General features: G+C 35.3%; 1 protein-coding gene across 1 annotated transcript in view; it reads left to right on the forward strand.

Moving 5' to 3' along the window:
• Positions 1-14,253, forward strand: part of LOC125661711 (multiple epidermal growth factor-like domains protein 10) — a 132,953-nt gene that overhangs the window by 27,465 nt on the left and 91,235 nt on the right. The gene's annotated exons all lie outside the window — the stretch shown is intronic.

A 14,253-nucleotide genomic window follows, 5' to 3' on the forward strand; every position in this document is an offset into this window, starting at 1 on the left:
TTTTGCAATCGGTATACCGAACGAAATATTTGTTGCAATCGTGTTGAAAATGATTTCCACAAAGACGAAGCAAGTGTCCCCAACCCTATTTCATCATTTTTTGAATGTTCAAATATCTATAAAATATTTATAAATACATATGGTTGAGATTCCAACCATTAAAGAAAATAAATTCTTGTTGCATATGACACAATAGACTGCGCAACGGCTTATTTTGTTCATCGGTTTTTCGTCCCATTTGCTCCTCTTAGTGAAAAATAAAGTTTCGAAAACTTACTGCTAATATAAGATACACCATCTATCATATCCCAAAAGATGATCTGGCTATTGCATAAAATGTGAGAGAAATTTTGGGAACAAAGTTTTTCCACAGTTCCAAAATTCTATTATGTAAGGTGAAGATAACGAACAGTGATCAATCTCATAACTCCTACAAGCAATACAAAACAGATAGTTGGGCAAACACGGATCCCTGGACACACCAGAGGTGGGATCAGGTGCCTAGGAGGAATAAGCATCCCCTGTTGACCGGTCACACCCGCCGTGAGCCCCATATCCTGATCAAGTAAACGGAGTTATCCGCAGTCAAAATCAGTGTGCCAAGAACGGCTTAACAATCGGTATGAAACACGTCAGACAGCATTTGACCCAATGCGAGGTCGTATTGACGAACTAGATCGTTATAACGACCAAAGTTCTATTATAGTAGAAAGTAAAAACATGCTTGAAAAGATCCAGTGCCACATGGTTTGTGTGGCAGAAGGGGACATTTGCCTAAAAAAGAAATAAGGCTCTGTTTTCGTTGAGATTACTGCGCACTTTTGGAATTCATTTGCATTGCTAAGTTCCTATAATCGCTAAGTAAACATCCATGTTTATCTAATATCATGATATCACCAATTAAAAGTAAATATTTTCATTCTCTGTGATCTTTATCTACCTGACTGTATGTTGAGTCAAATTATAATATGCAATAGGCAAAAAACAACAAATACATTTCAATTGCTTCTCTAATGTAGGGTAATACCATTGATATTCAGTGCAAGTCGAGTTAAAAAAAACCCTTTCACTTCCTTTTTCGATATAAGTCCTCATTTGTCGAGAACTTCATCTTTATTTTCGAAATTCAACGGGAAATACCCGTCGTTAGTTTCTCAAAAAGCGTCCGTTTCAACGAAATGTATCCGTTATGCCTATACACAGTGACTGCGCTCGCGTATGCTCTCCGTTTGTGTTTTTCGCTCTCTTGTCATTCACCAAATTACATTCAGCGTTTATACACCTTTCGCTCTGCGTGTGTTCTTTCTTGGTTCACCGTTCGCTCACCGTTCAAGTGGGAAAGTAGAACGTAATTTGTTCCTTCGTTTCTTCCTTACATGATTGATAACTGCATTATTTACAGCGCTGGGTCTAGTATAATTGTATCAGAGGCCCGGAAATATGAATGTAAAACTTATACGGTACCAATTTTGATGTACCAGATGCGCATTTCGACAAATAATGTCTCTTCAGTGATGCTCAACCGAAATGTTTGAAATCCGAAATAACTATGAAGTTTTAGAGCTAAATATAGCCAAAAACAGCGTGCCAAAAAAGTGGAGCCAAATTCGTCCAAGGATAAGAGCTATGCATGAGGGAGATAATCCTTAATTTTGAAATGAATTTCTAAATGTTATTCTATATATAAGAATACTACATTCACACATACCTACGTGATAATATGGTACGAATTATGAATCCAAAATGACGAATTTAGTAAAACGGTATGTAATGTAGGAACGTAAAATGGGGAGGGGCCTTGTTTCCACTTCTCTGACAATGGCCAATGTTTCTTATTTTGCAATGCAAGTCAAAGATATATTTACTGTCTTCCACTTTTTATGACAGTAAATTGAATGTTATGAATGTAGCTATTTAGCGAAGTATAAAATATCCCCTACACACACTCCGAATTAGGATTTTGAAGGTTTGTTAAACACTGTTGGTTTTTTGTCATTTGTGTACTTGTCAAGACGTTTATAGAAGCCAACTAAATTAACAAAATTAGCAAATGAGTGGAAAAATAAAAGGCATGTAATATAGGTATATTGAATTTGGGGACAAGGTTACTGGTCCCGCTTTTTTCACAATGACCATTAATTGTTATTCACAAATGCAAATATAAGGTATGTCATTAGAGTTATGCCCACCACCCACATTTTAATGACAGTTCTAGTAAATAAGATGATAGTAAAGTTGACAGATTTGCTTTTCAATGCTTTTAGAGAAGCCAACTATCAACTTTTCTTCCTAACCCCCCACTCACTCCCACTTTGAGAAACGACGATACGGTCCTCTAACGCACTTCATTACCACAAAGTCTGCCAATAACATGTACTGAACTCGTTGTAATGCATCACAATAAATTTCATTACAACAGAGTGTGGTGATAATCTGTACGGACCGGACTGTAATCAAACATGCGGTAAATGTCAAGAGGTAACACTGATGTGTGCTGAAGCGAGACAAAAATGTCTGCTGAAGTGCGACATTAATGTTTGCGGAAGTGTGACAATGATATGTGCAGAAGTGTGACTAAAAGTAAAAATAATTTGACTATAATGTACCTGCATATGCTTGGGTTTCATAAATTAATTAAATTTCTATATATCGTAGTATGCGAGTTTGGTCATTTTGGTGCTAGTTGCCCAGAGGAATGCAGTGTATTCTGTCTGAAATCGAGTGATTGTCATCATTTGACGGGTGATTGCAGAGTTGGCTGCAAAAGCGGATGGCGTGGAAAGGATTGTCTAGAAGGTTGTAGACTTGCTCAAGTAACTATGTTGTTATACCCCCCGCAACAAGTTGTGGGGGGGTTATACTGGAATCGGGTTGTCCGTCTGTCTGTCCGTCCGTCCGTCCGTCCGTCTGTAGACACAATGGTTTCCGGGCTCTAAAGCATTATCCTTTCCACCTACCGTCACCATATCATATATATGGACTACCCATGGGATGAAGATGTCCCCTATCGATTTTGGGGTCAAAAGGTCAAAGGTCACGTGCACTGGACATCGAAGAAGCAATATGGTTTCCGGGCTCTAAAGCGTTATACTTTCTACCTACAGTCACCATATCATACACATGGACTACCCATGGGATGAAGATGTTCCCTATTGATTTTGGGGTCAAAAGGTCAAAGGTCAAGCACACTGGACATCGAAGTAGCAATATGGTTTCCGGGCTCTAAAGCGTTATCCTTTCCACCTACAGTCACCATATCATACATATGGACTACCCATGGGATGAAGATGTTCCCTATCGATTTTGGGGTCAAAAGGTCAAAGGGCACACGCACTGGACATCGAAGTAGCAATATGGTTCGGTTTGTCATGCCATTTGTTTTTTACACTCAGAAAAGAGGTAGTTTATACCTATTACCAACACCCTTTGGGAGATTGGGGTAAGCGGGGGGTATTCTTAGTGAGCATTGCTCACAGTACCTCTTGTTTTTATTACATTATCAATTTCATCCAAATTTTACTGTGTTTCTCTGCTCTCTACCATTTAATGTCACCAAACATAGAGACTTGTAAACCCTGCACAGGGCTTATCAGCCTCCTAATTAAATCTGTCATCGTGTATCCCTCTGTAGGGCATTTTATTACCTTTCCCCAATTCAAAATGCTTTGGCTTAGCTGTTACATCCTTATTGTTTAAAATTGGTGAATTCACATGGCAGTTTCTACACCGAGAAAGTTTTTCAGTTTTATTAAATATACACCGAGAACCAAAAAAAATATCTGTTTATTGTGTGGAAACAAAACTGAAGACAGCAATTTGAGAAGAAAATTATTCCAAGGATCACCCAAGACAGAATATTGTGTGTTAATTGAAAGATACTTGCATATTGACATAAATCCAGACACCAATACTGATACAGTTTGCCGTAAGTGTGCCAGAGAAGTCAATAAGGTGAATGAAAGTGTTTTAAAACTTAGCTATGACAAACTATGAGCGAACTATAAAAAGTTTATTGGAATCCCATGGACATAAACACATCTAAGAGATTAGCTTCAGTAGAACCAGAAACATCCAAAAAGAAGAGAAATTTGTTCCCAAGTGAAAACCAGGCTGGATCTGAAGATTTAGATCAATTTTTTCATCATTTCTCTGAAAATGATGACAACAAGGTTTGTGGTTTAAAACTTTTAATTTTAGCATTATATTTACAATAAAATACAAATATGCACTTTGAACATTTACATTCCTAATTAATCTGACCTACTCATCATTCGAATTTTTTTTATTTAAACAACTTTCTTTTATCAAGTTTCCACAATTTCATTTTTTACGTTCTTGAATGTCAATTTTGTTTCAATGTTTTATTTCTCTAGGAAAACAACGATCTTCCTCAAATCCGTACAACGGAGCTTGTGCATTTGTTAGAATGTGGAAACGTCGAAGAATTCCAGGAAAAAATTATTGATATTCCCAATCTCACTGACTGTCTAACAATAAAATATTCCAAATACTACAATCAGAAATAAGAATTGTGTCAAAGGCTTTTAATTCTGTACTTACAAGAAGAGATAAGGAGGCGGTACGGACATTTTCCTTGGAAACGGTTTTGCAGGAATGATAAACAAAAGCCCCGGTATTCCTGGAAATACTTGAGACAATAGTGTCAAATCCATCACAGACAAGAAACAAATGTAAAAAAGATAATGCTTTACTGCTGGGTATTGTGTATTGTGTCAGTGGGATCAAAGTTGCGCAGCATTCACAATCAAGAGCTCAGCCTTTTTCAACATATTAATAGCATCATCTTGATGAAAGGAGGTTGTCTCCATTTCGAAGGTTAAATTCTACTTTTGGTTGTTTGTCTTATCCAGCAACTTTGGCATTAGCAGATAGATATGGAAAAGACTGGGATAAAGCTATAAAAAATTGGAAAATAACTGTAGAGCAGGATTGAGCAACTGAAGATCGATTGATGGACAGTGTGCAGGTTTATGAAGAATTAGCATCAATGCGCCAAGATGTTGATGAGGACACATTTTGAATTACTTATAGACAACTCCTTTAATCCATCAGATATAGCTTTAGATATTTCCGTGTTCATTTTAATTCAGATGTCTGAAAATTGTTTAACTTTGTAACATTTTGGAAATCCCCAAAGCCATACATCAACTGTCAACTTATCAGTTATTCTGCAGCACCACACTGCAGTGTTGTAATCTGATCCCTTTACCGACCGTATTCTGGTCGGTGATTTTGCAGGGTACACAAGTCTCTATGTTTGGCATTATCAAAAGTATTAAAGAGAGCACTGATTATTAAACATAGAGACTTGAGCAAGTCTAAGAAGGTTGGTATGGGTACAGTTATGTATGAAAGTATAGTTTCAGGTATCTAAGAAAATGATGTTCATTTGTATAAACCTTTATTACAGTTGATAATCAAGTACAAGAAGAGGAAACTGGAAACAAATGGAAAACCATGTTTTATGGAGTCCTTGGTGCCTTCTGTGCTACACTTGTTGTAGTTGGTGTAGTGGTTTTTGTTATTTACAAAATGTCGAAACGGTAAGTCGCATTTTCAGGGACAGTATGTATCCTCTCTGATAAGAAAGAAGTTCCCATATGGATCCGGAATAGAATAGGTCCTCAGTACCCCTTACTTGTCGTAAGAGGCGACTATCCTTCGGATGAGACCGCAAAAACTGACGCCCATGTGTCATCAGATATGACACGATAAAGATCCCACAATGCTCAAAGGCCGTAAGCACCAAGCATAGGCCTAAACTTTTCATCCAAAAAAATCGCCTTCTACGACAAGCAAGGGGTACTGAGGACCTATTCTAACCCGGATCCCCACATAATCGTTGAAAGATTTCATAATAGAGATGATGTTATATCGCCATTTGAAAGACCCGGGTTCTATGAATTTAGAACCTTATGAAATAAGATATTTCAGGTCCTCATTTTCGATTATATCAACATCACTATTATTGACATGACCAGTTCGACTATAGTTGAACCAAGACTAAGGAAAATAACGCGTAGGTTGATGATGTATAAGGCGGTCTGTATCTAGGCGCTGCAAAGTGTGTTTATAATTAACAAGTTTGGATGCATTCGTAGAAGTATAATTGTAGTATACACAGGGTGTAGACATGAACTTGAAATATGCTGGAATACCAGACTGAACTTTTTATGATGAAGAATGTTGCTTACGTTGACATTAGGTGATGGGCAACATTAATGATCATAGAATTCTATATTCTGGTGTTGGAAAAACCAAATATCGACTAGCTTTGGCTTATTCATATAAAACTTGTAGGGTACCAATTTTGATGCACCAGATGCATCTGGTGCATCAAAATTCGTACCGTATACGTTTTACATTGTGACCTTGAAATCACCCCAAATCTGAATGATTGCACTTTAGCATTCACTTATGTGTATAAATAATCTCATTGGACATAAACACTGATAGACTTTGGATGCATCTGTTATAGCAAGCAATGATTTCTTCTAACATAGTTTTAGATATATTGATGCGTTTGAAAAGTGCAGGGAGCAATTTCTGTCTTGTATATTAACGATATGATATATATAGGAATGTGGGCAACCCCGGTAATTCACTGATGACTGTTGCTATGCTGTTAAATAATTTAGTTGGAGTATACATTTCCTCCCAGCACTTTTCAGAGTCAACATATGTGTAGTATTGTTTCGGTGTTTATCCATAACAATTGCAATTATACTTGTGAATTTAAGGTGTAATTTCACACAACAATGATAGTGTATTTTACTAAGGAAGCCATTTACCTAGTTGCGTGGGGAATTGAAATGTTTATAGAGAAGTTGATTACCAACATTATTGATATCGTTTTCAGACAACAACCGAATAGAGACATCAATAAGAAACACGAAGCGACCGAATCCCCCAGTACCAGAAGAGACATGGTGACACAAGACTATGTGACCGTCAACAGTGAATACCAGGAATTGGGAGAATTGAGTCCATCGTCGCCCTATGACTCCATTCAATAAATGAGTGTTGCTCATGATTCCGTATAGAGCCCGAATTGTTTTGAATATCACAATATATATCGAAATATTATGACACTTTGGATTATCCAAAAGAAAACGATACAATTAAAAGAAAAACAACAAGAAACAGCCACTATTGTTTTTAATATTTTATTTCTCCCATAAATGTGCTTTGATAGAAATATGATAAGAAAACTAGATTTTCATGATCAATGACATTTTACAACAAGCCTTGTATCTCGATATTCCATGATACCAGTATAACAGTCATCAGAAATTTACATCAGCTCTAACGCGTAATGAAACAAGCGCATATCTACCTATTGTGGGTGGTGCAGCAACTCGCATGCTAAACACAGCATGTTTCTTTACTTTGTGACCCTTTTTGTGCACCACATTTTCGTTATATAGTTAGATTTATTACCATTTGTATGCATATATATTTATTGACCGGATTGCTTTTTACCATATGACTAGTCAGCCTGTTTTTAACTCTAGCAAGTCAATCTGTAGCTATTAGGCAATTTCTGATTTAATCCCAGTCAAATAATTGTTATGTGAAATTATGTATTATGCATTTTTTTGTTTCTAGTCATCTGTTTGTTTTATCAAATAACAAATTCACACAATTGTATTTCTTTCTTATTCCTTTCATATGCAATGTGACAGCAAGAACAAGCTTTGAATTCCTAAAATCGTTTTTCGTACATTAGTTTGGAAAATCTTGTATGCAAATAAATGTTTATTGGTATAATATATTGTTTTATATTAATTTTTGTTCTCATTTGATTTTTTTAAATTTGATTTAATGATGTAATGTACCTTTAGATAGTTTTGCAATTATCACTAATTTCCCCTGTGATACCTCTTAAAACTTATCGCTATATTATTTCATTGACCATTCAAAATAATTCATTGTTTATGACGTATTCATTTCATTCTAGTAATTTGTTTTTTAAGCCATGGAAATATCCAACAACCACCATACCCTCCTCCACCCTTGTTACTCTGCTTCACTAAACATTTTTGGCTTTTTGTATAGTTTTGCGTACCTTTCTGTGACCATCATTTCCCCGTATCTAGTCAGTGCCATATATAACACAATCGGAACCCCTCACCCTTTACTTCAACAGCAAATGGCGAGGTGTTCCGATTGATATATAACAGAGATCAGCAACCTCCCCAAGTCTCGTTTTATCTCGTGGTCCGCTGTTTTTTTGGTAAAATTGCACACATTGAATTACGTATACCATCTTAATAATGAAAGATATAAATCTAAAACATCCGAAATCCTACCACAAAATATCCAAGATACAATATTTTCAGAAGATGTTTCTGATTTACTGAACACAGAAGGATAAACTGAAAGTGAAGTTTTAAAAGTCAACACATGACCCAAACTCGACAAAAACTTCGAGATTACAAGAAATGTTTATGATTTGCCATTTGGTTTCTTTAAAGTACATGTGTTGATCATCAGATCTTTTCAAATCTTGTTGCATTCGATTCCAATTTATGATAGGAATGAAATGGACTTAAATGAACATTAATCAATCAAGCCAATAATAGGCATTTACAATCTAAAGGCGGGACTGTCACATATTTTAAGCTGTAAATATGCCACCGTAGGAGTTTTTATATCTCTCTGATTTAGTGTTTATATCATGTGTACATATTCTAATGGCTGGACTACTTTGTGTCATGTGACTAGTCAGTCTGTTTTGAAATCTAACTAGTCAATTTGTAGTTATTAGTCCATTTTCTGATTTATGTGTATCTAATTGTTATGTAAGATTATGTAATATACATTTTTTCCCCCAGCCATTAGTTAGTTTTATCAAATGACAAATTCACACAATGGAATACTTTCTTATTCATTTTATATGTAATGCTCAATAAAGGTAAGCTGCAAATTACCAGAATAGTTTATCTTATATTCTTTGGTCAAAATTGTGGACATAAATATATCAATGGCCAACAGCTCATACTAGTGTATCATTAAGCGTTGCAAACTCACCCTTTCATGATAAATATGTTCAAAACCTTCCCAATGACCAATGCATCCCCATCCTCACACCTGAACCATGGTGTCATAAATTTCACAATTTTGGTAGAAGTCTCAATGTCCATTATAATCATGAAAATATTTTGTCTCCTTCATGTCAAAAGTAATGAAGATTTTCCAAGATACAATGTATTTCAATTCTATAAACAACTTAGCCCTACCCTGAGGCTGAACCTAGGCATGAGCTCATGGGTGATGAATTTCAGGTTTGGTAAAGTGCTCAATGCGCATGTCCAGAACCAAATAATATTTTGTGCGATATAATGCATTTTGAATATAGAACTTAGCCCCACCCTGGGGCATGAACCATAGAAATATGGTTTAAAAATTTCAAATTTATATGGCGCTTCCCGAATGTTTTTTTTTGGGGGGGGGGGGGGGGTATAGTTCGTCGTGTCTTTCCGTTCGTTCGTCCTCACTCATATCTCCTAAACCTTTCATCAGAAATTTAGCACAAATATTCCTTCGGACGGGAACTTTTGGACCAAGGTCATTTTGGAAAGGCCAAGGTCACTCAGAACATATACCTCACATAAGTTCTTTACTTTAACAGTTCTTGAACAGGTATTGTTTCATATATCACACAAATTAATAAGTAACAGGCAAATGACGTTCAGAAATGTCGTTTAGACAAAGGTCACTCAATGTCATTTTGTAAAGGTTAGGGTCACTCAGAATATAAACACCCAATCATTTCAACAATATTTCAAAATTTATTTTCTCTCGGTCTTTGAAGATCACTCATTCAAGGAATATTTATGATTAATTATGATCAATATGTAATGGAATGTTTAGGATAAGATACGAACTTGGATAAAAGGACGGACGGACACGACAACGAATATATACTCCTCCGAATGATTGATTGATTGTATATTGTTTAACGTCCCTCTCGAGAATATTTTACTCATATGGAGACGTCACCAACACCAGTGAAGGGTTGCAAAATTTAGGCCTATGCTCGGCGCTTATGGCCATTGAGCAGGGAGGGATCTTTATTTATTTATTATTATTAATTTATTCATTTATAAAGCGCAAACTTACCTATAGTTTCTATGCGCTGTACAATGTTTGTGCTAATAATCATTGATAATATACTAATATCGTGCCACACCTGCTGAGACACGGGACCTCGGTTTTTGCGGTATCATCTGAAGGACCGCCCCATTTAGTCGCCTCTTACGACAAGCAAGGGGGTATTGAGGACCTATTCTAACCCGGATCCCCACGGGATTATACTCCTCCGAAGAATAAGCTTGAGTGGAACCTGTAAGTTGTAATAATATTTTTTAATATCAATAAGATATGTTTAAAAATGTATAAATGTATTTTACATATACATATATGTACATTGAAGTAGTTTTGTGGCAGTACATACATGTATATGTCTTTGAAATAAAATTGGATAATCGCCTTCCACAATTCGGAAACATGGTTGTATCAACGGCACTGGCGGAATTTAGAGTTTAATTCAATTCTGTGTCCTATCAGAATACAATTTAATTCGGAATATTTATGGAGTACATGCTTATTACTACCATTAATAATTTAGATCAGGTTATTAAGATATCACTTTTTCAAAAAAGAATATCATCAAAAATATATGTCTTTAGTGTCACCGTTTATGCCAATATGCTGGTTTTGATTTTAGTGGGACACGTCCGGTTAAGAATGTAACGGAATATTAAATGAAATAAAGTAGCAGATTATCACGAGCTGCAATAGATGTCAAAGTACTAAAACACGTACATCGAGGGATTAAGAAGAAAACTGTAAGTCTGTCCACCGGTCGCGGTAGTTCAGTGGTAGAACGTGTGCCTCAGAACCGGGAGGTTGTGAGTTCGAGCCTCGCTATCCCGTGGCTGCGTCAAACCTAATACGTTAGAATAGGTAGTGAGTACTCCTTTGCCAAATGTTCGGCATTTAGAAGTGAGAATCACGGGTCTTTAGAATGTCTCGTATCGCAGCATGCGTTTGTAAGTTAAAGGACCCTTACCGCTACGGATGTGAGAATTAAGCTGTGGTACTTCACCTACAACTGGTGGCGTCTCAATATGAATGAAATATTTTCGACAGATTGTAAAACAAACCATTAAAGTCTGTCTAGTGAAATATATCAATTTAAAAAAGATATTATGGATCCTCTTTGTCAATCAGTATGTACAGTATTTTAACGAGTGTCTACATGTACACGTCTAGAATGGTTATGTTCTCTTTTACAAGCTAATACAGTTTTCTTACTGATATTGATCTAGTAAATTTGTCAAGCCAGTATGACTAGTGTTTCAAAAGTTTTCGTTAAAATTGAATTGCAGATCAATATACTGTATCATTTTTCCCCCCAAGAAATTGAATATCAGCACATGAATGAATTGATCACTGAATGAATTAATGAATGTGATTTCCAAATTATGTGCCTATGTCCGATAACACTTTGAATATTTACTGTCGATTTGAAATATATAGCACTGTTCTTTTTCTCTCGGTTTTACCTGCCGGTATGAATACACTGACGTCACCCATGTCCGTGAATGAAAACGATGATAGGAACAGGGAGTCACGTTAGGGGTAAACAGTCAAAGCAGACTGCAGCACTGATATCGACTTGAAATTAATTTTTTTTAAAGCAAGTCATTAATGGAATGAAGCAGACATATCGTCACTGTTACAAGTAAAAAAAAAAAACAATTTACCTTTCATACAGAAATAATTCTGGAGATCGAAGTCATTAAAAAGACATTCTTTTTTATAGACATAGCTCATTTCCACCTCACCTGGATCAATTGTTTTTAAAGAATTATTTTCGTGATGCTGACTTTTAAAATAATGATGGCTTTATGAAAATACTATTCTAAATATCCCCTTTTCAATAATCTTCTAAGAAACAGAATTTTTAACGAATTTAAAATAACGTTTCTGTTATGAAAATAAAAATAGTATTTTCGTACCAATTATAAATCTTGAAAAGATAAACACTATAAAGAGTACTGAGAGTACTTCGAGTGAATTCAAAACATATTCTTAACACTTATAAGATATTTGAGTTTCCTGTGAATATCCTCAATCAATCGTCTGGCTAAATGTGTTGATGTTCAAATAACATATCAAGTTTAAGCTCTATAGTGATGTCCGGTGTGTGTTTACATTAATTATATTACTTCCTGTTGTAGGTATCCGGTGAAAATTCAATGTCTGTGAGACGGATTCTCTATATTAGAAGTATCAGAACAATATATAAATGCCCCATATTATGTAAAAATGAATTAATGTTCTGGTTAGCATGACTAGAACGTAGTGTATTGAGATTCAAGTGTAAAGTATTGTGAGGTGTAAAGTATTGTGTAGTGAGTTCCGGCATTATGTACGAGAGAGAGAGAGAGAGAGAGAGAGAGAGAGAGAGAGAGAGAGAGAGAGAGAGATTAATCACGAGTTTGATTTATTTATTTTGCTTATACATTTATCACACTAGATTAAACCCCGCGCAATCACGGAAAATTAAAATTAAATAAGATTGGATGGGGGAAGGACTTTTTAATGCATGTTTGAAATGTTGCGCACATGAATTGAATGAACAATATCTTTAATTCAAATGAATTTAAGAGCAATGTTTAAATAATTGCGTGCATTGATTATGTTATATTTATTGATATCATATACAGTAAATAAAACTTGATTATTAGGAAGTCACTTGGATCTCCAAATTAAATGTTCTTTATGTAACATAAATGATGTCTGTCCATATTGAAAATTAGATAATGGTTTTACGAATGCAATTGTAATCCGCCATGTCGATTAGTTGACCAAAGACAAAATGAACGGTCATTTATGATTTCAAAATTTGAAATTTCAGTATCGCGAATGTAATGCCGGTTTCTGTCCAGTGCGAGGATTTAAGGACAAATTGCTATATCGTAAACGATGGCCTGATTTTCTTGGACATTACCGAGCAGTGTATACCCTAATTTCGGTAAAATATTTTATGTTTGTTTTTAGACGCAAACTTCCTGAACAGTCCAGGGTCATTCGATATCTGACATATTAGACAGTTTTCTACGTATTACTTACTTTCAAAATACGTGTCATCACCAAACATGTTCAACAAAATAAAGACTTTTTATGTTTATACATGTGTTTGTGTATATGAATAATTAAAAAAGTCGGAATAGTGACCCCTGTAATCACGGAAGAAAATAAGAACATCGAAAATATTAGATGAATATCATATCTAAATATTTATCGATGTGTCAGATCGTTGGATTGAATGAAATGTACATATAGATAAGTAATAAAATTATAAATCTTTATAAAATGATAAATAAGGGCCTAGTCAAAACTATTGTAAGTATATATAACACTGAAAACCAACACAATTTTATGCTGATCATGTAAATCAATCGCAAGTTCTCAGTAGTTTTTCGGCCCGAGAATCCATGATACTGCCTCGTTCTGGGCGCTTCGTTCTGAAAATATCCATAAGGCTGATTCAAGACTAAATCACGACCAGGAATATTTTATTTATTCACCATGCAATTATAAAAACTTATTTCTTCTGTAAGATCAAAATCAAGGATCAACGGATTTCTTCATATCGTATTAACTGGCTTAGATCCGCCCAAGCATACCCCGCCACTGTACTCTTTTTTTTTTTTTTTCAATTTCAGGGTAGTTCAGAGAGCTAAGCGAGCTTGAGTGAGATAACCAGGTTATTACACATGGTTAGGACTATAATCTACACTGATGAAGGATAATGCTTATCCCATAACATAGTATCTTCATAACTGCTATAAAAAGTCCAACGAATGAACACTGATATATGTGATAATTCACACCACCTTTAAATTCTGCGATATCAATATCGCGATGTTTAACCAACGTTAAGCTGATACATGACTGATATTTATAGCCATTGTTGCTGTTAGTCTTGCTCCGCTTTAGAGGTTAATGGAAACTGTGTAATCCAACTTGTGTAAATGCATGTAGTGTATGATTTTGTAAATGTAATACACACACGGTCATCGTATTCCTTGAATTTCATGATAGTGTTTTATTCTACCTATAGTTAGCTCTTTTATTATACGGACACTTGCATCTTACAAAGGTATTTGCCGTTTTCATCAATTTGTAATCAATTTTCGATAGCTGTAAAATACA

The sequence above is a fragment of the Ostrea edulis genome, chromosome 8 (assembly GCF_947568905.1).
Source record: "Ostrea edulis chromosome 8, xbOstEdul1.1, whole genome shotgun sequence".
Lineage (NCBI taxonomy): Eukaryota > Metazoa > Mollusca > Bivalvia > Ostreida > Ostreidae > Ostrea > Ostrea edulis.